Consider the following 23,592-nt stretch of genomic DNA (forward strand, 5'->3'; position numbering starts at 1 on the left):
TATGTCACAGAGCTCCAAATGTCCCCAAAACATTGGCAGCCTGAAAAAGACTTTAATCCGCATCCTAGAACCCTGAAATTCCCAAAAATATTTCCGCCCAAAAAAAGACATTTTAGATCCCTGTAGGAACAGAATGTTTGGCAGCCCAAAAAAGCCCTAAAAATGCATCTCAGGCCTCCAAAAATCTACAAAACTTTGGAGGCCAGAAACATGTGTTTCCAGGCAACCTAGACCCCTTAAAGTCCAGAAAATATTGGCAGCCCGAAACAAGTGTCACAGAGCTCCAAATGTCCCAAAAACATTGGCAGCCTGAAACAGACCTTAATCCGCATCCTAGAACCCTGAAATTCCCAAAAATATTTTCACCCCAAAAAAGACATTTTAGATCCCTGTAGGAACAGAATGTTTGACAGCCCAAAAAAGTCCTAAAAATGCATCTCAGGCCTCCAAAAATCTACAAAACTTTGGAGGCCAGAAACAGGCGTTTCCAGGCATCCTAGACCCCCTGAAATCCAGAAAATGTGGGCGGCCCGAAAGATGTGTCACAGACCTCCAAATGTCCCCAAAACATTGGCAGCTTGAAAAATACCTTAATCCGCATTCTAGAACCCTGAAATTCCCAAAAATATTTTCACCCCAAAATTGCCATCTTAGACTCCGGTAGGACCAGAATGTTTGGCAGCACAAAAAAGCCCTAAAAATGCATCTCAGGCCTACAAAAATCTACAAAACTTTGGAGGCCAGAAACTTGCGTTTCTAGGCATCCTAGACCCCCTAAAATCCAGAAAATGTGGGCGGCCCGAAAGATGTTTCACAGAGCTCCAAATGTCCCCAAAACATCGACAGCCTGAAAAACACCTTGATCCGCATCCTAGAACCCTGAAATTCTCAAAAATATGTTCAGCCCAAAAAAGCCATCTTAGACCCCGGTAGGACCAGAATGTTTGGCAGCCCAAGAAAGCCCTAAAAATGCCACTCAGGCCTCCAAAAATCTACAAAACTTTGGAACCCCGAAAAAGGCATTTCCAGGCATCCTAGACCCCCTAAAGTCCAGAAAATGTTGGCGGCCCGAAATATGTGTCACAGAGCTCCAAATGTCCCAAAAACACTGGCAACATTAAAAAGACCTTAATCCGCATCCTAGAACCCTGCAATTCCCAAAGATATTTTCGCCCCAAAAAAGCCATTTTAGAGCCCTGTAGGAACAGAATGTTTGGCAGCCCAAAAAAGCCCTAAAAATGCATCTCAGGCCTCCAAAAATCTACAAAACTTTGGAAGCCAGAAAAAGGCGTTTCCAGGCATCCTAGACCCCCTAAAATCCAGAAAATGTGGGCGGCCCGAAAGATGTGTCACAGAGCTCCAAATGTCCCAAAAATAATCGGCAGCTTGAAAAAGACCTTAATCCGCATTCTAGAACCCTGAAATTCCCAAAAATATTTTCACCCCAAAACAGCCATCTTAGACTCCGGTAGGACCAGAATGTTTGGCAGCCCAAAAAAGCCCTAAAAATGCATCTCAGGCCTCCAAAAATCTACAAAACTTTGGTGCCCAGAAAAAGGCATTTCCAGGCATCCTAGACCCACTAAAGTCCAGAAAATGTTGGCGGCCCGAAATATGTGTCACGGAGCTCCAAATATCCCAAAAACACTGGTAGCCTGAAAAATACCTTAATCCGCATCCTAGAACCCTGAAATTCCCAAAGATATTTTCGCCCCACACAAGCCATTTTAGAGCCCTGTAGGACCAGAATGTTTGGCAGCCCAAAAAAGCCCTAAAAATGCATCTCAGACCTCCAAAAATCTAAAAAACTTTGGAGGCCAGAAAAACGGTGTTTCCAGGCATCCTAGACCCCATAAAATCCAGAAAATGTGGGTGGCCTGAAAGATGTGTCACAGAGCTCCAAATGTCCCAAAAAATAATCGACAGCTTGAAAAATACCTTAATCCGCATTCTAGAACCCTGAAATTCCCAAAAATATTTTCACCCCAAAACTGCCATCTTAGACTCCGGTAGGACCAGAATGTTTGGCAGCACAAAAAAGCCCTAAAAATGCATCTCAGGCCTACAAAAATCTACAAAACTTTGGAGGCCAGAAACATGCGTTTCCAGGCATCCTAGACCCCCTAAAATCCAGAAAATGTGGGCGGCCCGAAAGATGTTTCACAGAGCTCCAAATGTCCCCAAAACATCGACAGCCTGAAAAACACCTTGATCCGCATCCTAGAACCCTGAAATTCTCAAAAATATTTTCAGCCCAAAAAAGCCATCTTAGACCCCGGTATGACCAGAATGTTTGGCAGCCCAAGAAAGCCCTAAAAATGCCACTCAGGCCTCCAAAAATCTACAAAACTTTGGAACCCCGAAAAAGGCATTTCCAGGCATCCTAGACCCCCTAAAGTCCAGAAAATGTTGGCGGCCCGAAATATGTGTCACAGAGCTCCAAATGTCCCAAAAACACTGGCAACATTAAAAAGACCTTAATCCGCATCCTAGAACCCTGCAATTCCCAAAGATATTTTCGCCCCAAAAAAGCCATTTTAGAGCCCTGTAGGAACAGAATGTTTGGCAGCCCAAAAAAGCCCTAAAAATGCATCTCAGGCCTCCAAAAATCTACAAAACTTTGGAAGCCAGAAAAAGGCGTTTCCAGGCATCCTAGACCCACTAAAGTCCAGAAAATGTTGGCGGCCCGAAATATGTGTCACGGTGCTCCAAATATCCCAAAAACACTGGTAGCCTGAAAAATACCTTAATCCGCATCCTAGAACCCTGAAATTCCCAAAGATATTTTCGCCCCAAACAAGCCATTTTAGAGCCCTGTAGGACCAGAATGTTTGGCAGCCCAAAAAAGCCCTAAAAATGCATCTCAGACCTCCAAAAATCTAAAAAACTTTGGAGGCCAGAAAAACGGTGTTTCCAGGCATCCTAGACCCCATAAAATCCAGAAAATGTGGGTGGCCTGAAAGATGTGTCACAGAGCTCCAAATGTCCCAAAAAATAATCGGCAGCTTGAAAAAGACCTTAATCCGCATTCTAGAACCCTGAAATCCCAAAAATATTTTCACCCCAAAACAGCCAACTTAGACTCCGGTAGGACCAGAATGTTTGGCAGCACAAAAAAGCCCTAAAAATGCATCTCAGGTCTCCAAAAATCTACAAAACTTTGGACACACGAAAAAGGCATTTCTGGGCATCCTAGACCCCCTAAAGTCCAGAAAATGTTGGAGGCCCGAAAAATATGTCACAGAGCTCCAAATGTCCCCAAAACATTGGCAGCCTGAAAAAGACTTTAATCCGCATCCTAGAACCCTGAAATTCCCAAAAATATTTCCGCCCAAAAAAAGACATTTTAGATCCCTGTAGGAACAGAATGTTTGGCAGCCCAAAAAAGCCCTAAAAATGCATCTCAGGCCTCCAAAAATCTACAAAACTTTGGAGGCCAGAAACATGTGTTTCAGGCAACCTAGACCCCTTAAAGTCCAGAAAATATTGGCAGCCCGAAACAAGTGTCACAGAGCTCCAAATGTCCCAAAAACATTGGCAGCCTGAAACAGACCTTAATCCGCATCCTAGAACCCTGAAATTCCCAAAAATATTTTCACCCCAAAAAAGACATTTTAGATCCCTGTAGGAACAGAATGTTTGACAGCCCAAAAAAGTCCTAAAAATGCATTTCAGGCCCCCAAAAATCTACAAAACTTTGGAGGCCAGAAACAGGCGTTTCCAGGCATCCTAGACCCCCTGAAATCCAGAAAATGTGGGCGGCCCGAAAGATGTGTCACAGACCTCCAAATGTCCCCAAAACATTGGCAGCCTGAAAAAGACCTTAATCCACATCCTAGAACCCTGAAATTCTCAAAAATATTTTCAGCCCAAAAAAGCCATCTTAGACCCCGGTAGACCAGAATGTTTGGCAGCCCAAAAAAGCCATATAAATGCCACTCAGGCCTCCAAAAATCTACAAAACTTTGGAGCCCCGAAAAAGGCATTTCCAGGCATCCTAGACCCCCTAAAGTCCAGGAAATGTTGGCAGCCCGAAACAAGTGTCACAGAGCTCCAAATGTCCAAAAAACATTGGCAGCCTGAAAAAGACCTTAATCCGCATCCTAGAACCCTGAAATTCCGAAAAATATTTTCGCCCCAAAAAAGACATTTTAGATCCCTGTAGGAACAGAATGTTTGGCAGCCCAAAAAAGCCCTAAAAATGCATCTCAGGCCTCCAAAAATCTACAAAACTTTGGAGGCCAGAAACAGGTGTTTCCCGGCATCCTAGACCCCCTAAATCCAGAAAATGTGGGCGGCCCGAAAGATGTGTCACAGAGCTCCAAATGTCCCCAAAACATCGGCAGCCTGAAAAAGACCTTAATCTGCATCCTAGAACCCTGAAATTCTCAAAAATATTTTCAGCCTAAAAAAGCCATCTTAGACCCCGGTAGGACCAGACTGTTTGGCAGCCCAAAAAAGCCCTAAAGATGCCACTCAAGCCTCCATAAATCTACAAAACTTTGGAGCCCCGAAAAAGGCATTTCCAGGCATCCTAGACCCTGCAAAGTCCAGAAAATGTTGCAGCCCGAAACTAGTGTTACAGAGCTCCAAATGTCCCAAAAACATTGGCAGCCTGAAAAAGACCGTAATCCGCATCCTAGAACCCTGAAATTCCCAAAAATATTCTCGCCCCAAAAAAGCCATTTTAGAGCCCTGTAGGACCAGAATGTTTGGCAGCCCAAAAAAGCCCTAAAAATGCATCTCAGGCCTACATAAATCTATTAAACTTTGGTGCCCCGAAAAAGGCATTTCCAGGCATCCTAGACCCCCTAAAGTCCAGAAAATGTTGGCAGCCCGAAACAAGTGTCACAGAGCTCCAAACGTCCCAAAAACATTGGCAGCCTGAAAAACACCTTAATCTGCATCCTAGAACCCTGAAATTCCCAAAAATATTCTCGCCCTAAAAAAGCCATTTTAGAGCCCTGTAGGAACAGAATGTTTGGCAGCCCAAAAAAGCCCTAAAAATGCATCTCAGACCTCCAAAAATCTAAAAAACTTTGGAGGCCAGAAAAACGGTGTTTCCAGCCATCCTAGACCCCATAAAATCCAGAAAATGTGGGTGGCCTGAAAGATGTGTCACAGAGCTCCAAATGTCCCAAAAAATAATCGGCAGCTTGAAAAATACCTTAATCCGCATTCTAGAACCCTGAAATTCCCAAAAATATTTTCACCCCAAAACTGCCATCTTAGACTGCGGTAGGACCAGAATGTTTGGCAGCACAAAAAAGCTCTAAAAATGCATCTCAGGCCTACAAAAATCTACAAAACTTTGGAGGCCAGAAACATGCGTTTCCAGGCATCCTAGACCCCCTAAAATCCAGAAAATGTGGGCGGCCCGAAAGATGTTTCACAGAGCTCCAAATGTCCCCAAAACATCGACAGCCTGAAAAACACCGTGATCCGCATCCTAGAACCCTGAAATTCTCAAAAATATTTTCAGCCCAAAAAAGCCATCTTAGACCCCGGTAGGACCAGAATGTTTGGCAGCCCAAGAAAGCCCTAAAAATGCCACTCAGGCCTCCAAAAATCTACAAAACTTTGGAACCCCGAAAAAGGCATTTCCAGGCATCCTAGACCCCCTAAAGTCCAGAAAATGTTGGCGGCCCGAAATATGTGTCACAGAGCTCCAAATGTCCCAAAAACACTGGCAACATTAAAAAGACCTTAATCCGCATCCTAGAACCCTGAAATTCCCAAAGATATTTCCGCCCCAAAAAAGCCATTTTAGAGCCCTGTAGGAACAGAATGTTTGGCAGCCCAAAAAAGCCCTAAAAATGCATCTCAGGCCTCCAAAAATCTACAAAACTTTGGAAGCCAGAAAAAGGCGTTTCCAGGCATCCTAGACCCCCTAAAATCCAGAAAATGTGGGCGGCCCGAAAGATGTGTCACAGAGCTCCAAATGTCCCAAAAATAATCGGCAGCTTGAAAAAGACCTTAATCCGCATTCTAGAACCCTGAAATTCCCAAAAATATTTTCACCCCAAAACAGCCATCTTAGACTCCGGTAGGACCAGAATGTTTGGCAGCCCAAAAAAGCCCTAAAAATGCATCTCAGGCCTCCAAAAATCTTCAAAACTTTAGTGCCCTGATAAAGGCATTTCCAGGCATCCTAGACCCACTAAAGTCCAGAAAATGTTGGCGGCCCGAAATATGTGTCACGGAGCTCCAAATGTCCCAAAAACACTGGCAGCCTGAAAAAGACCTTAATCCGCATTCTAGAACCCTGAAATTCCCAAAGATATTTTCGCCCCAAAAAAGCCAATTTAGAGCCCTGTAGGACCAGAATGTTTTGCAGCCCAAAAAAGCCCTAAAAATGCATCTCAGACCTCCAAAAACCTAAAAAACTTTGGAGGCCTGAAAAACGGTGTTTCCAGGCATCCTAGACCCCATAAAATCCAGAAAATGTGGGTGGCCTGAAAGATGTGTCACAGAGCTCCAAATGTCCCAAAAAATAATTGGCAGCTTGAAAAATACCTTAATCTGCATTCTAGAACCCTGAAATTCCCAAAAATATTTTCACCCCAAAACTGCCATCTTAGACTCCGGTAGGACCAGAATGTTTGGCAGCACAAAAAAGCCCTAAAAATGCATCTCAGGCCTATAAAAATCTACAAAACTTTGGAGGCCAGAAACATGCGTTTCCAGGCATCCTAGACCCCCTAAAATCCAGAAAATGTGGGCGGCCCGAAAGATGTTTCACAGAGCTCCAAATGTCCCCAAAACATCGACAGCCTGAAAAACACCTTGATCCGTATCCTAGAACCCTGAAATTCTCAAAAATATTTTCAGCCCAAAAAAGCCATCTTAGACACCGGTAGGACCAGAATGTTTGGCAGCCCAAGAAAGCCCTAAAAATGCCACTCAGGCCTCCAAAAATCTACAAAACTTTGGAACCCCGAAAAAGGCATTTCCAGGCATCCTAGACCCCGTAAAGTCCAGAAAATGTTGGCGGCCCGAAATATGTGTCACAGAGCTCCAAATGTCTCAAAAACACTGGCAACATTAAAAAGACCTTAATCCACATCCTAGAACCCTGAAATTCCCAAAGATATTTTCGCCCCAAACAAGCCATTTTAGAGCCCTGCAGGACCAGAATGTTTGGTAGCCCAAAAAAGCCCTAAAAATGCATCTCAGGCCTCCAAAAATCTACAAAACTTTGGAGGCCAGAAAAAGGCGTTTCCAGGCATCCTAGACCCCCTAAAATCCGGAAAATGTGTGCGGCCCGAAAGATGTGTCACAGAGCTCCAAATGTCCCAAAAATAATCGGCAGCTTGAAAAAGACCTTAATCCGCATTCTAGAACCCTGAAATTCCCAAAAATATTTTCACCCCAAAACAGCCATCTTAGACTCCGGTAGGACCAGAATGTTTGGCAGCCCAAAAAAGCCCTAAAAATGCATCTCAGGCCTCCAAAAATCTACAAAACTTTGGTGCTCTGAAAAAGGCATTTCCAGGCATCCTAGACCCACTAAAGTCCAGAAAATGTTGGCGGCCCGAAATATGTGTCACGGAGCTCCAAATGTCCCAAAAACACTGGCAGCCTGAAAAAGACCTTAATCCGCATTCTAGAACCCTGAAATTCCCAAAGATATTTTCACCCCAAAAAAGCCATTTTAGAGCCCTGTAGGACCAGAATGTTTGGCAGCCCAAAAAAGCCCTAAAAATGCATCTCAAGCCTCCAAAAATCTACAAAACTTTGGAGGCCAGAAACAGGCGTTTCCAGGCATCCTAGAACCCCTAAAATCCAGAAAATGTGGGCGACCCGAAAGATGTGTCACAGAGCTCCAAACGTCCCCAAAACATTGGCAGCCCGAACAAGACCTTAATCCGCATCCTAGAACCCTGAAATTATCAAAAATATTTTCAGCCCAAAAAAGCCATCTTAGACCACGGTAGGACCAGAATGTTTGGCAGCCCAAAAAAGCCCTAAAAATGCCACTCAGGCCTCCAAAAATCTACAAAACTTTGGAGCCCCGAAAAAGGCATTTCCAGGCATCCTAGACCCCCTAAAGTCCAGAAAATGTTGGCAGCCCGAAACAAGTTTCACAGAGCTCCAAATGTCCCAAAAACATTGGCAGCCTGAAAAAGACCTTAATCCGCATCCTAGAAACCTGAAATTCCCAAAAATATTCTCGCCCCAAAAAAGCCATTTTAGAGCCCTGTAGGAACAGAATGTTTGGCAGCCCAAAAAAGCCCTAAAAATGCATCTCAGGCCTCCAAAAATCTACAAAACTTTGGAGGCCAGAAAAAGGCGTTTCCAGGCATCCTAGACCCACTAAAATCCAGAAAATGTGGCCGGCCCGAACGATGTGTCACAGAGCTCCAAATGTCCCAAAAACATTGGCAGCCTGAAAAAGACCTTAATCCACATCCTAGAACCCTGAAATTCCCAAAAATATATAAGCCCCAAAAAAGCCATCTTAGAATCCGGTAGGACCAGAATGTTTGGCAGCCCAAAAAAGCCCTAAAAATGCATCTCAGGCCTCCAAAAATCTACAAAACTTTGGAGGCCAGAAAAAGGCGTTTCCAGGCATCCTAGACCCCCTAAAATCCAGAAAATGTGGGCGGCACGAAACAAGTGTCACAAAGCTCCAAATGTCCCAAAAACATTGGCAGCCTGAAACAGACCTTAATCCGCATCCTAGAACCCTGAAATTCCCAAAAATATTTTCACCCCAAAAAAGACATTTTAGATCCCTGTAGGAACAGAATGTTTGACAGCTCAAAAAAGTCCTAAAAATGCATCTCAGGCCTCCAAAAATCTACAAAACTTTGGAGGCCAGAAACAGGCGTTTCCAGGCATCCTAGACCCCCTGAAATCCAGAAAATGTGGGCGGCCCGAAAGATGTGTCACAGACCTCCAAATGTCCCCAAAACATTGGCAGCCTGAAAAAGACCTTAATCCACATCCTAGAACCCTGAAATTCTCAAAAATATTTTCAGCCCAAAAAAGCCATCTTAGACCCCGGTAGACCAGAATGTATGGCAGCCCAAAAAAGCCCTAAAAATGCCACTCAGGCCTCCATAAATCTACAAAACTTTGGAGCCCCGAAAAAGGCATTTCCAGGCATCCTAGACCCCCTAAAGTCCAGAAAATGTTGGCAGCCCGAAACAAGTGTCACAGAGCTCCAAATGTCCAAAAAACATTGGCAGCCTGAAAAAGACCTTAATCCGCATCCTAGAACCCTGAAATTCCCAAAAATATTTTCGCCCCAAAAAAGACATTTTAGATCCCTGTAGGAACAGAATGTTTGGCATCCCAAAAAAGCCCTAAAAATGCATCTCAGGCCTCCAAAAATCTACAAAACTTTGGAGGCCAGAAACAGGCGTTTCCAGGCATCCTAGACCCCCTAAAATCCAGAAAATGTGGGCGGCCTGAAAGATGTGTCACAGAGCTCCAAATGTCCCCAAAACATCGGCAGCCTGAAAAAGACCTTAATCCACATCCTAGAACCCTGAAATTCTCAAAAATATTTTCAGCCCAAAAAAGCCAATTTAGACCCCGGTAGACCAGAATGTTTGGCAGCCCAAAAAAGCCCTAAAATTGCCACTCAGGCCTCCAAAAATCTACAAAACTTTAGAGCCCCGAAAAAGGTATTTCCAGGCATCCTAGACCCCCTAAAGTCCAGAAAATGTTGGCAGCCCGAAACAAGTGTCACAGAGCTCCAAATGCCCCAAAAACATTGGCAGCCTGAAAAAGACCTTAATCCGCATCGTAGAACCCTGAAATTCTCAAAAATATTTTCAGCCCAAAAAAGCCATCTTAGACCCCAGTAGGACCAGAATGTTTGGCAGCCCAAAAAAGCCCTAAAAATGCATCTCAGGCCTCCATAAATCTATTAAACTTTGGTGCCCCGAAAAAGGCATTTCCAGGCATCCTAGACCCCCTAAAGTCCAGAAAATGTTGGCAGCCCGAAACAAGTGTCACAGAGCTCCAAACGTCCCAAAAACATTGGCAGCCTGAAAAAGACCTAAATCCGCATCCTACAACCCTGAAATTGCCAAAAATATTTTTGCCCCAAAAAAGACATTTTAGATCCCTGTAGGAACAGAATGTTTGGCAGCCCATAAAAGCCCTAAAAATGCATCTCAGGCCTCCAAAAATCTACAAAACTTTGGAGGCCAGAAACAGGTGTTTCCAGGCATCCTAGACCCCCTAAAATCCAGAAAATGTGGGCGGCCCGAAAGATGTGTCACAGAGCTCCAAATGTCCCCAAAACATCGGCAGCCTGAAAAATACCTTAATCCGCATCCTAGAACCCTGAAATTCTCAAAAATATTTTCGCCCCAAAAAAGCCATCTTAGACCCTGGTAGGACCAGAATGTTTGGCAGCCCAAAAAAAGCCCTAAAAATGCCACTCAGGCCTCCAAAAATCTACAAAACTTTGGAGGCCAGAAAAAGGCATTTCCAGGCATCCGAGACCCCCTAAAGTCCAGAAAATGTTAGCGGCCTGAAAGATGTGTCACAGAGCTCCAAATGTCCCAAAAACACTGGCAGCCTGAAAAAGACCTTAATCCGCATCCTAGAACCCTGAAATTCCCAAAGATATTTTCGCCCCAAACAAGCCATTTTAGAGCCCAGTAGGACCAGAATGGTTGGCAGCCCAAAAAAGCCCTAAAAATGCATCTCAGGCCTACAAAAATCTACAAAACTTTGGAGGCCAGAAACATGCGTTTCCAGGCATCCTAGACCCCCTAAAATCCAGAAAATGTGGGCGGCCCGAAAGATGTTTCACAGAGCTCCAAATGTCCCCAAAACATCGACAGCCTGAAAAACACCTTGATCCGCATCCTAGAACCCTGAAATTCTGAAAAATATTTTCAGCCCAAAAAAGCCATCTTAGACCCCGGTAGGACCAGAATGTTTGGCAGCCCAAGAAAGCCCCAAAAATGCCACTCAGGCCTCCAAAAATCTACAAAACTTTGGAACCCCGAAAAAGGCATTTCCAGGCATCCTAGACCCCCTAAAGTCCAGAAAATGTTGGCGGCCCGAAATATGTGTCACAGAGCTCCAAATGTCCCAAAAGCACTGGCAACATTAAAAAGACCTTAATCCGCATCCTAGAACCCTGAAATTCCCAAAGATATTTTCCCCCCCAAAAAAGCCATTTTAGAGCCCTGTAGGAACAGAATGTTTGGCAGCCCAAAAAAGCCCTAAAAATGCATCTCAGGCCTCCAAAAATCTACAAAACTTTGGAAGCCAGAAAAAGGCGTTTCCAGGCATCCTAGACCCCCTAAATTCCAGAAAATGTGGGCGGCCCGAAAGATGTGTCACAGAGCTCCAAATGTCCCAAAAATAATCGGCAGCTTGAAAAAGACCTTAATCCGCATTCTAGAACCCTGAAATTCCCAAAAATATTTTCACCCCAAAACAGCCATCTTAGACTCCGGTAGGACCAGAATGTTTGGCAGCCCAAAAAAGCCCTAAAAATGCATCTCAGGCCTCCAAAAATCTACAAAACTTTGGTGCCCTGAAAAAGGCATTTCCAGGCATCCTAGACCCACTAAAGTCCAGAAAATGTTGGTGGCCCGAAATATGTGTCACGGAGCTCCAAATATCCCAAAAACACTGGCAGCCTGAAAAAAACCTTAATCCGCATTCTAGAACCCTGAAATTCCCAAAGATATTTTCGCCCCAAAAAAGCCATTTTAGAGCCCTGTAGGACCAGAATGTTTGGCAGCCCAAAAAAGCCCTAAAAATGCATCTCAGACCTCCAAAAATCTAAAAATCTTTGGAGGCCAGAAAAACGGTGTTTCCAGGCATCCTAGACCCCATAAAATCCAGAAAATGTGGGTGGCCTGAAAGATGTGTCACAGAGCTCCAAATGTCCCAAAAAATAATCGGCAGCTTGAAAAATACCTTAATCCGCATTCTAGAACCCTGAAATTCCCAAAAATATTTTCACCCCAAAACTGCCATCTTAGACTCCGGTAGGACCAGAATGTTTGGCAGCACAAAAAAGCCCTAAAAATGCATCTCAGGCCTACAAAAATCTACAAAACTTTGGAGGCCAGAAACATGGGTTTCCAGGCATCCTAGACCCCCTAAAATCCAGAAAATGTGGGCGGCCCGAAAGATGTTTCACAGAGCTCCAAATGTCCCCAAAACATCGACAGCCTGAAAAACACCTTGATCCGCATCCTAGAACCCTGAAATTCTCAAAAATATTTTCAGCCCAAAAAAGCCATCTTAGACCCCAGTAGGACCAGAATGTTTGGCAGCCCAAGAAAGCCCTAAAAATGCCACTCAGGCCTCCAAAAATCTACAAAACTTTGGAACCCCGAAAAAGGCATTTCCAGGCATCCTAGACCCCCTAAAGTCCAGAAAATGTTGGCGGCCCGAAATATGTGTCACAGAGCTCCAAATGTCCCAAAAACACTGGCAACATTAAAAAGACCTTAATCCGCATCCTAGAACCCTGAAATTCCCAAAGATATTTTCGCCCCAAAAAAGCCATTTTAGAGCCCTGTAGGAACAGAATGTTTGGCAGCCCAAAAAAGCCCTAAAAATGCATCTCAGGCCTCCAAAAATCTACAAAACTTTGGAGGCCAGAAAAAGGCGTTTCCAGGCATCCTAGAACCCCTAAAATCCAGAAAATGTGGGCGGCCCGAAAGATGTGTCACAGAGCTCCAAATGTCCCCAAAACATCGGCAGCCCGAACAAGACCTTAATCCGCATCCTAGAACCCTGAAATTCTCAAAAATATTTTCAGCCCAAAAAAGCCATCTTAGACCATGGTAGGACCAGAATGTTTAGCAGCCCAAAAAAGCCCTAAAAATGCCACTCAGGCCTCCAAAAATCTACAAAACTTTGGAACCCCGAAAAAGGCATTTCCAGGCATCCTAGACCCCCTAAAGTCCAGAAAGTGTTGGCGGCCCGAAATATGTGTCACAGAGCTCCAAATGTCCCAAAAACACTGGCAACATTAAAAAGACCTTAATCCGCATCCTAGAACCCTGAAATTCCCAAAGATATTTTCGCCCCAAAAAAGCCATTTTAGAGCCCTGTAGGAACAGAATGTTTGGCAGCCCAAAAAAGCCCTAAAAATGCATCTCAGGCCTCCAAAAATCTACAAAACTTTGGAGGCCAGAAAAAGGCGTTTCCAGGCATCCTAGAACCCCTAAAATCCAGAAAATGTGGGCGGCCCGAAAGATGTGTCACAGAGCTCCAAATGTCCCCAAAACATCGGCAGCCCGAACAAGACCTTAATCCGCATCCTAGAACCCTGAAATTCTCAAAAATATTTTCAGCCCAAAAAAGCCATCTTAGACCATGGTAGGACCAGAATGTTTAGCAGCCCAAAAAAGCCCTAAAAATGCCACTCAGGCCTCCAAAAATCTACAAAACTTTGGAACCCCGAAAAAGGCATTTCCAGGCATCCTAGACCCCCTAAAGTCCAGAAAATGTTGGCGGCCCGAAATATGTGTCACAGAGCTCCAAATGTCCCAAAAACACTGGCAACATTAAAAAGACCTTAATCCGCATCCTAGAACCCTGAAATTCCCAAAGATATTTTCGCCCCAAAAAAGCCATTTTAGAGCCCTGTAGGAACAGAATGTTTGGCAGCCCAAAAAAGCCCTAAAAATGCATCTCAGGCCTCCAAAAATCTACAAAACTTTGGAAGCCAGAAAAAGGCGTTTCCAGGCATCCTAGACCCCCTAAAATCCAGAAAATGTGGGCGGCCCGAAAGATGTGTCACAGAGCTCCAAATGTCCCAAAAATAATCGGCAGCTTGAAAAATACCTTAATCCGCATTCTAGAACCCTGAAATTCCCAAAAATATTTTCACCCCAAAACTGCCATCTTAGACTCCGGTAGGACCAGAATGTTTGGCAGCACAAAAAAGCCCTAAAAATGCATCTCAGGCCTACAAAAATCTACAAAACTTTGGAGGCCAGAAACATGCGTTTCCAGGCATCCTAGACCCCCTAAAATCTAGAAAATGTGGGCGGCCCGAAAGATGTTTCACAGAGCTCCAAATGTCCCCAAAACATCGACAGCCTGAAAAACACCTTGATCCGCATCCTAGAACCCTGAAATTCTCAAAAATATTTTCAGCCCAAAAAAGCCATCTTAGACCCCGGTAGGACCAGAATGTTTGGCAGCCCAAGAGAGCCCTAAAAATGCCACTCAGGCCTCCAAAAATCTACAAAACTTTGGAACCCCGAAAAAGGCATTTCCAGGCATCCTAGACCCCCTAAAGTCCAGAAAATGTTGGCGGCCCGAAATATGTGTCACAGAGCTCCAAATGTCCCAAAAACACTGGCAACATTAAAAAGACCTTAATCCGCATCCTAGAACCCTGAAATTCCCAAAGATATTTTTGCCCCAAAAAAGCCATTTTAGAGCCCTGTAGGAACAGAATGTTTGGCAGCCCGAAAAAGCCCTAAAAATGCATCTCAGGCCTCCAAAAATCTACAAAACTTTGGATGCCAGAAAAAGGCGTTTCCAGGCATCCTAGACCCCCTAAAATCCAGAAAATGTGTGCGGCCCGAAAGATGTGTCACAGAGCTCCAAATGTCCCAAAAATAATCGGCAGCTTGAAAAAGACCTTAATCCGCATTCTAGAACCCTGAAATTCCCAAAAATATTTTCACCCCAAAACAGCCATCTTAGACTCCGGTAGGACCAGAATGTTTGGCAGCCCAAAAAAGCCCTAAAAATGCATCTCAGGCCTCCAAAAATCTACAAAACTTTGGTGCTCTGAAAAAGGCATTTCCAGGCATCCTAGACCCACCAAAGTCCAGAAAATGTTGGCGGCCCGAAATATGTGTCACGGAGCTCCAAATATCCCAAAAACACTGGCAGCCTGAAAAATACCTTAATCCGCATCCTAGAACCCTGAAATTCCCAAAGATATTTTCGCCCCAAACAAGCCATTTTAGAGCCCTGTAGGACCAGAATGTTTGGCAGCCCAAAAAAGCCCTAAAAATGCATCTCAGACCTCCAAAAATCTAAAAAACTTTGGAGGCCAGAAAAACGGTGTTTCCAGGCATCCTAGACCCCATAAAATCCAGGAAATGTGGGTGGCCTGAAAGATGTGTCACAGAGCTCCAAATGTCCCAAAAAATAATCGGCAGCTTGAAAAATACCTTAATCCGCATTCTAGAACCCTGAAATTCCCAAAAATATTTTCACCCCAAAACTGCCATCTTAGACTCCGGTAGGACCAGAATGTTTGGCAGCACAAAAAAGCCCTAAAAATGCATCTCAGGCCTACAAAAATCTACAAAACTTTGGAGGCCAGAAACATGCGTTTCCAGGCATCCTAGACCCCCTAAAATCCAGAAAATGTGGGCGGCCCGAAAGATGTTTCACAGAGCTCCAAATGTCCCCAAAACATCGACAGCCTGAAAAACACCTTGATCCGCATCCTAGAACCCTGAAATTCTCAAAAATATTTTCAGCCCAAAAAAGCCATCTTAGACCCCGGTAGGACCAGAATGTTTGGCAGCCCAAGAAAGCACTAAAAATGCCACTCAGGCCTCCAAAAATCTACAAAACTTTGGAACCCCGATAAAGGCATTTCCAGGCATCCTAGACCCCCTAAAGTCCAGAAAATGTTGGCGGCCCGAAATATGTGTCACAGAGCTCCAAATGTCCCAAAAACACTGGCAACATTAAAAAGACCTTAATCCGCATCCTAGAACCCTGAAATTCCCAAAGATATTTTCGCCCCAAAAAAGCCATTTTAGAGCCCTGTAGGAACAGAATGTTTGGCAGCCCAAAAAAGCCCTAAAAATGCATCTCAGGCCTCCAAAAATCTACAAAACTTTGGTGCCCTGAAAAAGGCATTTCCAGGCATCCTAGACCCACTAAAGTCCAGAAAATGTTGGTGGCCCAAAATATGTGTCACGGAGCTCCAAATATCCCAAAAACACTGGCAGCCTGAAAAAGACCTTAATCCGCATTCTAGAACCCTGAAATTCCCAAAGATATTTTCGCCCCAAAAAAGCCATTTTAGAGCCCTGTAGGACCAGAATGTTTGGCAGCCCTAAAAATGCATCTCAGACCTCCAAAAATCTAAAAAACTTTGCAGGCCAGAAAAACGGTGTTTCCAGGCATCCTAGACCCCATAAAATCCAGAAAATGTGGGTGGCCTGAAAGATGTGTCACAGAGCTCCAAATGTCCCAAAAAATAAGCGGCAGCTTGAAAAATACCTTAATCGGCATTCTAGAACCCTGAAATTCCCAAAAATATTTTCACCCCAAAACTGCCATCTTAGACTCCGGTAGGACCAGAATGTTTGGCAGCACAAAAAAGCCCTAAAAATGCATCTCAGGCCTACAAAAATCTACAAAACTTTGGAGGCCAGAAACAGGTGTTTCCCGGCATCCTAGACCCCGTGAAATCCAGAAAATGTGGGCGGCCCGAAAGATGTGTCAGAGCTCCAAATGTCCCCAAAACATCGGCAGCCTGAAAAAGACCTTAATCTGCATCCTAGTACCCTGAAATTCCTAAAGATATTTCCTCCCCAAAAAAGCCATTTTAGAGCCCTGTAGGACCAGAATGTTTGGCAGCCCAAAAAAGCCCTAAAAATGCATCTCAGGCCTCCAAAAATCTACAAAACTTTGGAGGCCAGAAAAAGGTGTTTCCAGGCATCCTAGACCCCCTAAAATCCAGAAAATGTGGGCGGCACGAAACAAGTGTCACAAAGCTCCAAATGTCCCAAAAACATTGGCAGCCTGAAACAGACCTTAATCCGCATCCTAGAACCCTGAAATTCCCAAAAATATTTTCACCCCAAAAAAGACATTTTAGATCCCTGTAGGAACAGAATGTTTGACAGCTCAAAAAAGTCCTAAAAATGCATCTCAGGCCTCCAAAAATCTACAAAACTTTGGAGGCCAGAAACAGGCGTTTCCAGGCATCCTAGACCCCCTGAAATCCAGAAAATGTGGGCGGCCCGAAAGATGTGTCACAGACCTCCAAATGTCCCCAAAACATTGGCAGCCTGAAAAAGACCTTAATCCACATCCTAGAACCCTGAAATTCGCAAAAATATTTTCAGCCCAAAAAAGCCATCTTAGACCCCGGTAGACCAGAATGTATGGCAGCCCAAAAAAGCCCTAAAAATGCCACTCAGGCCTCCATAAATCTACAAAACTTTGGAGCCCCGAAAAAGGCATTTCCAGGCATCCTAGACCCCCTAAAGTCCAGAAAATGTTGGCAGCCCGAAACAAGTGTCACAGAGCTCCAAATGTCCAAAAAACATTGGCAGCCTGAAAAAGACCTTAATCCGCATCCTAGAACCCTGAAATTCCCAAAAATATTTTCGCCCCAAAAAAGACATTTTAGATCCCTGTAGGAACAGAATGTTTGGCATCCCAAAAAAGCCCTAAAAATGCATCTCAGGCCTCCAAAAATCTACAAAACTTTGGAGGCCAGAAACAGGCGTTTCCAGGCATCCTAGACCCCCTAAAATCCAGAAAATGTGGGCGGCCTGAAAGATGTGTCACAGAGCTCCAAATGTCCCCAAAACATCGGCAGCCTGAAAAAGACCTTAATCCACATCCTAGAACCCTGAAATTCTCAAAAATATTTTCAGCCCAAAAAAGCCATCTTAGACCCCGGTAGACCAGAATGTTTGGCAGCCCAAAAAAGCCCTAAAATTGCCACTCAGGCCTCCAAAAATCTACAAAACTTTAGAGCCCCGAAAAAGGCATTTCCAGGCATCCTAGACCCCCTAAAGTCCAGAAAGTGTTGGCGGCCCGAAATATGTGTCACAGAGCTCCAAATGTCCCAAAAACACTGGCAACATTAAAAAGACCTTAATCCGCATCCTAGAACCCTGAAATTCCCAAAGATATTTTCGCCCCAAAAAAGCCATTTTAGAGCCCTGTAGGAACAGAATGTTTGGCAGCCCAAAAAAGCCCTAAAAATGCATCTCAGGCCTCCAAAAATCTACAAAACTTTGGAGGCCAGAAAAAGGCGTTTCCAGGCATCCTAGAACCCCTAAAATCCAGAAAATGTGGGCGGCCCGAAAGATGTGTCACAGAGCTCCAAATGTCCCCAAAACATCGGCAGCCCGAACAAGACCTTAATCCGCATCCTAGAACCCTGAAATTCTCAAAAATATTTTCAGCCCAAAAAAGCCATCTTAGACCATGGTAGGACCAGAATGTTTAGCAGCCCAAAAAAGCCCTAAAAATGCCACTCAGGCCTCCAAAAATCTACAAAACTTTGGAACCCCGAAAAAGGCATTTCCAGGCATCCTAGACCCCCTAAAGTCCAGAAAATGTTGGCGGCCCGAAATATGTGTCACAGAGCTCCAAATGTCCCCAAAAACACTGGCAACATTAAAAAGACCTTAATCCGCATCCTAGAACCCTGAAATTCCCAAAGATATTTTCGCCCCAAAAAAGCCATTTTAGAGCCCTGTAGGAACAGAATGTTTGGCAGCCCAAAAAAGCCCTAAAAATGCATCTCAGGCCTCCAAAAATCTACAAAACTTTGGAAGCCAGAAAAAGGCGTTTCCAGGCATCCTAGACCCCCTAAAATCCAGAAAATGTGGGCGGCCCGAAAGATGTGTCACAGAGCTCCAAATGTCCCAAAAATAATCGGCAGCTTGAAAAATACCTTAATCCGCATTCTAGAACCCTGAAATTCCCAAAAATATTTTCACCCCAAAACTGCCATCTTAGACTCCGGTAGGACCAGAATGTTTGGCAGCACAAAAAAGCCCTAAAAATGCATCTCAGGCCTACAAAAATCTACAAAACTTTGGAGGCCAGAAACATGCGTTTCCAGGCATCCTAGACCCCCTAAAATCTAGAAAATGTGGGCGGCCCGAAAGATGTTTCACAGAGCTCCAAATGTCCCCAAAACATCGACAGCCTGAAAAACACCTTGATCCGCATCCTAGAACCCTGAAATTCTCAAAAATATTTTCAGCCCAAAAAAGCCATCTTAGACCCCGGTAGGACCAGAATGTTTGGCAGCCCAAGAGAGCCCTAAAAATGCCACTCAGGCCTCCAAAAATCTACAAAACTTTGGAACCCCGAAAAAGGCATTTCCAGGCATCCTAGACCCCCTAAAGTCCAGAAAATGTTGGCGGCCCGAAATATGTGTCACAGAGCTCCAAATGTCCCAAAAACACTGGCAACATTAAAAAGACCTTAATCCGCATCCTAGAACCCTGAAATTCCCAAAGATATTTTTGCCCCAAAAAAGCCATTTTAGAGCCCTGTAGGAACAGAATGTTTGGCAGCCCGAAAAAGCCCTAAAAATGCATCTCAGGCCTCCAAAAATCTACAAAACTTTGGATGCCAGAAAAAGGCGTTTCCAGGCATCCTAGACCCCCTAAAATCCAGAAAATGTGTGCGGCCCGAAAGATGTGTCACAGAGCTCCAAATGTCCCAAAAATAATCGGCAGCTTGAAAAAGACCTTAATCCGCATTCTAGAACCCTGAAATTCCCAAAAATATTTTCACCCCAAAACAGCCATCTTAGACTCCGGTAGGACCAGAATGTTTGGCAGCCCAAAAAAGCCCTAAAAATGCATCTCAGGCCTCCAAAAATCTACAAAACTTTGGTGCTCTGAAAAAGGCATTTCCAGGCATCCTAGACCCACCAAAGTCCAGAAAATGTTGGCGGCCCGAAATATGTGTCACGGAGCTCCAAATATCCCAAAAACACTGGCAGCCTGAAAAATACCTTAATCCGCATCCTAGAACCCTGAAATTCCCAAAGATATTTTCGCCCCAAACAAGCCATTTTAGAGCCCTGTAGGACCAGAATGTTTGGCAGCCCAAAAAAGCCCTAAAAATGCATCTCAGACCTCCAAAAATCTAAAAAACTTTGGAGGCCAGAAAAACGGTGTTTCCAGGCATCCTAGACCCCATAAAATCCAGGAAATGTGGGTGGCCTGAAAGATGTGTCACAGAGCTCCAAATGTCCCAAAAAATAATCGGCAGCTTGAAAAATACCTTAATCCGCATTCTAGAACCCTGAAATTCCCAAAAATATTTTCACCCCAAAACTGCCATCTTAGACTCCGGTAGGACCAGAATGTTTGGCAGCACAAAAAAGCCCTAAAAATGCATCTCAGGCCTACAAAAATCTACAAAACTTTGGAGGCCAGAAACATGCGTTTCCAGGCATCCTAGACCCCCTAAAATCCAGAAAATGTGGGCGGCCCGAAAGATGTTTCACAGAGCTCCAAATGTCCCCAAAACATCGACAGCCTGAAAAACACCTTGATCCGCATCCTAGAACCCTGAAATTCTCAAAAATATTTTCAGCCCAAAAAAGCCATCTTAGACCCCGGTAGGACCAGAATGTTTGGCAGCCCAAGAAAGCACTAAAAATGCCACTCAGGCCTCCAAAAATCTACAAAACTTTGGAACCCCGATAAAGGCATTTCCAGGCATCCTAGACCCCCTAAAGTCCAGAAAATGTTGGCGGCCCGAAATATGTGTCACAGAGCTCCAAATGTCCCAAAAACACTGGCAACATTAAAAAGACCTTAATCCGCATCCTAGAACCCTGAAATTCCCAAAGATATTTTCGCCCCAAAAAAGCCATTTTAGAGCCCTGTAGGAACAGAATGTTTGGCAGCCCAAAAAAGCCCTAAAAATGCATCTCAGGCCTCCAAAAATCTACAAAACTTTGGTGCCCTGAAAAAGGCATTTCCAGGCATCCTAGACCCACTAAAGTCCAGAAAATGTTGGTGGCCCAAAATATGTGTCACGGAGCTCCAAATATCCCAAAAACACTGGCAGCCTGAAAAAGACCTTAATCCGCATTCTAGAACCCTGAAATTCCCAAAGATATTTTCGCCCCAAAAAAGCCATTTTAGAGCCCTGTAGGACCAGAATGTTTGGCAGCCCTAAAAATGCATCTCAGACCTCCAAAAATCTAAAAAACTTTGCAGGCCAGAAAAACGGTGTTTCCAGGCATCCTAGACCCCATAAAATCCAGAAAATGTGGGTGGCCTGAAAGATGTGTCACAGAGCTCCAAATGTCCCAAAAAATAAGCGGCAGCTTGAAAAATACCTTAATCGGCATTCTAGAACCCTGAAATTCCCAAAAATATTTTCACCCCAAAACTGCCATCTTAGACTCCGGTAGGACCAGAATGTTTGGCAGCACAAAAAAGCCCTAAAAATGCATCTCAGGCCTACAAAAATCTACAAAACTTTGGAGGCCAGAAACAGGTGTTTCCCGGCATCCTAGACCCCGTGAAATCCAGAAAATGTGGGCGGCCCGAAAGATGTGTCAGAGCTCCAAATGTCCCCAAAACATCGGCAGCCTGAAAAAGACCTTAATCTGCATCCTAGTACCCTGAAATTCCTAAAGATATTTCCTCCCCAAAAAAGCCATTTTAGAGCCCTGTAGGACCAGAATGTTTGGCAGCCCAAAAAAGCCCTAAAAATGCATCTCAGGCCTCCAAAAATCTACAAAACTTTGGAGGCCAGAAAAAGGTGTTTCCAGGCATCCTAGACCCCCTAAAATCCAGAAAATGTGGGCGGCACGAAACAAGTGTCACAAAGCTCCAAATGTCCCAAAAACATTGGCAGCCTGAAACAGACCTTAATCCGCATCCTAGAACCCTGAAATTCCCAAAAATATTTTCACCCCAAAAAAGACATTTTAGATCCCTGTAGGAACAGAATGTTTGACAGCTCAAAAAAGTCCTAAAAATGCATCTCAGGCCTCCAAAAATCTACAAAACTTTGGAGGCCAGAAACAGGCGTTTCCAGGCATCCTAGACCACCTGAAATCCAGAAAATGTGGGCGGCCCGAAAGATGTGTCACAGACCTCCAAATGTCCCCAAAACATTGGCAGCCTGAAAAAGACCTTAATCCACATCCTAGAACCCTGAAATTCGCAAAAATATTTTCAGCCCAAAAAAGCCATCTTAGACCCCGGTAGACCAGAATGTATGGCAGCCCAAAAAAGCCCTAAAAATGCCACTCAGGCCTCCATAAATCTACAAAACTTTGGAGCCCCGAAAAAGGCATTTCCAGGCATCCTAGACCCCCTAAAGTCCAGAAAATGTTGGCAGCCCGAAACAAGTGTCACAGAGCTCCAAATGTCCAAAAAACATTGGCAGCCTGAAAAAGACCTTAATCCGCATCCTAGAACCCTGAAATTCCCAAAAATATTTTCGCCCCAAAAAAGACATTTTAGATCCCTGTAGGAACAGAATGTTTGGCATCCCAAAAAAGCCCTAAAAATGCATCTCAGGCCTCCAAAAATCTACAAAACTTTGGAGGCCAGAAACAGGCGTTTCCAGGCATCCTAGACCCCCTAAAATCCAGAAAATGTGGGCGGCCTGAAAGATGTGTCACAGAGCTCCAAATGTCCCCAAAACATCGGCAGCCTGAAAAAGACCTTAATCCACATCCTAGAACCCTGAAATTCTCAAAAATATTTTCAGCCCAAAAAAGCCATCTTAGACCCCGGTAGACCAGAATGTTTGGCAGCCCAAAAAAGCCCTAAAATTGCCACTCAGGCCTCCAAAAATCTACAAAACTTTAGAGCCCCGAAAAAGGCATTTCCAGGCATCCTAGACCCCCTAAAGTCCAGAAAGTGTTGGCGGCCCGAAATATGTGTCACAGAGCTCCAAATGTCCCAAAAACACTGGCAACATTAAAAAGACCTTAATCCGCATCCTAGAACCCTGAAATTCCCAAAGATATTTTCGCCCCAAAAAAGCCATTTTAGAGCCCTGTAGGAACAGAATGTTTGGCAGCCCAAAAAAGCCCTAAAAATGCATCTCAGGCCTCCAAAAATCTACAAAACTTTGGAGGCCAGAAAAAGGCGTTTCCAGGCATCCTAGAACCCCTAAAATCCAGAAAATGTGGGCGGCCCGAAAGATGTGTCACAGAGCTCCAAATGTCCCCAAAACATCGGCAGCCCGAACAAGACCTTAATCCGCATCCTAGAACCCTGAAATTCTCAAAAATATTTTCAGCCCAAAAAAGCCATCTTAGACCATGGTAGGACCAGAATGTTTAGCAGCCCAAAAAAGCCCTAAAAATGCCACTCAGGCCTCCAAAAATCTACAAAACTTTGGAACCCCGAAAAAGGCATTTCCAGGCATCCTAGACCCCCTAAAGTCCAGAAAATGTTGGCGGCCCGAAATATGTGTCACAGAGCTCCAAATGTCCCAAAAACACTGGCAACATTAAAAAGACCTTAATCCGCATCCTAGAACCCTGAAATTCCCAAAGATATTTTCGCCCCAAAAAAGCCATTTTAGAGCCCTGTAGGAACAGAATGTTTGGCAGCCCAAAAAAGCCCTAAAAATGCATCTCAGGCCTCCAAAAATCTACAAAACTTTGGAAGCCAGAAAAAGGCGTTTCCAGGCATCCTAGACCCCCTAAAATCCAGAAAATGTGGGCGGCCCGAAAGATGTGTCACAGAGCTCCAAATGTCCCAAAAATAATCGGCAGCTTGAAAAATACCTTAATCCGCATTCTAGAACCCTGAAATTCCCAAAAATATTTTCACCCCAAAACTGCCATCTTAGACTCCGGTAGGACCAGAATGTTTGGCAGCACAAAAAAGCCCTAAAAATGCATCTCAGGCCTACAAAAAT

This window comes from Ambystoma mexicanum, chromosome 7q, assembly GCF_040938575.1.
Source record: "Ambystoma mexicanum isolate Mex_15411 chromosome 7q, UKY_AmexF1_1, whole genome shotgun sequence".
Taxonomy (NCBI): Eukaryota; Metazoa; Chordata; class Amphibia; order Caudata; family Ambystomatidae; genus Ambystoma; species Ambystoma mexicanum.